Here is a 1,480-nt window from a genome sequence, read left to right on the forward strand (position 1 = left end):
TTAGATTACTGAAATGTCTCTCCATGAGCAACAGTTACAGACAACATGCAAAATATACATGAAGCAATCCAGACTTCTCAAACAATGTTATGTAGTTGCATTTTATTCAAGAATATTGTTTATGCATCTGAATATTTAAGCTTTAGCGTTAATTGATTGCAAGCTTCGTTCACGTGCGCATTTGAGCTACACAATGTGGTTTTTTTGTGTTGTGCTTATTTAGAACAGAATGTTTGTGTAAGCTTTATTAGTGTAGTTAGTGAAGTAAGTGTTTTATTATTTCAGTCATTTATTCATCAGACACTGATGCTGCATTATTATTGATATTTTGTAGAACCACACCGTTACGCCGAAATAAAGACTGAACAGCAAGTGCAGGCTGGACAATCCGTGTATGGTTCGTTCTTTGGTTTTTTCGTTTCAAAATAAAATTGGAAAAACAAAACAAGCATGTGTTTTTTTATTTTTTCGTTTTTAAAACAAAATTAGAAAAACGGCAATTGCAAAAAGAAAAAAAGAAAACGGCCTGTTAATTTCGCTTGTCGTTATTTCATTATTGACAAGCGATCTGACCCGGAAGTTCTCTCTGTCCGGCTTACACAGGGACAGTATCGCACAAATTATGCAGGCTGCAGGGAGACGAGCTTGTTCGTTTTAGCCTATATACTGTAGTCTTTTTTTTTTCTTTTCTTTTTTTTGCCAGCCGCAAGTCAGTTGAAATAATGCTCCTGTGAGAAACAAATAATACCGGACATTGGTCACTTGCAGCTGGCAGAAAATACTACAGTATATAGCCTGAAACCAACAATCGTGTCTCCCTGCAGCCTGCATAGTTCTCTCTGTCTCTCTGTTGTTTTTCTACACTCGTCCAAAGCGGCATGTGATTAATTTGACCATAATACTTTCACACAGATAGCCTTTAACTCCGACTCTGTTTTGTATATGAAGCTAATGGTTGCTAAATGCAGCTTCCCATTCAGTAAATATCTAAAGGGCTAGTCCATCCAATTTTTTTTTTTTACCAACCTTTAATCTGCTCTGGTTTAAAAAGACGCTCAAACCGCGACTAGAACATTCTGCCCGTCATTCAAACCCTTTAGTTTTTCCTTTCTGAATAGCATTAGCATACCAATTATAATCCGGTATGTCATGAACAAGCATGCAAAAAAGGTTATACAATATTTTGGATAAATATTGTATATTTATCCAAAATAAATATACAATATATTGTATTGTATATACAAAAAATAGTATATACAATATACTAATAGATAGATAGTAGTATCTATTTCAGGCAAATACCTGGAAATAGATACCAGAAATAGATTTCTACCAGGTAGGAAACGTTTGAAATAATTTGCCAGATTATTAAAAGCTTAACTAAATAAATGTTTGCCTACAGAAGAGGATTTGGGAAAGAAAAAAAAGTCATCATTCTGTCTTTCATCTCAGAAATCAGACTTTAAAAAACCCCCAAAAA

The sequence above is a fragment of the Poecilia latipinna genome, unplaced genomic scaffold (assembly GCF_001443285.1).
Source record: "Poecilia latipinna isolate Pla-1442-1.1 unplaced genomic scaffold, P_latipinna-1.0 Scaffold3364, whole genome shotgun sequence".
NCBI classification, from domain to species: domain Eukaryota; kingdom Metazoa; phylum Chordata; class Actinopteri; order Cyprinodontiformes; family Poeciliidae; genus Poecilia; species Poecilia latipinna.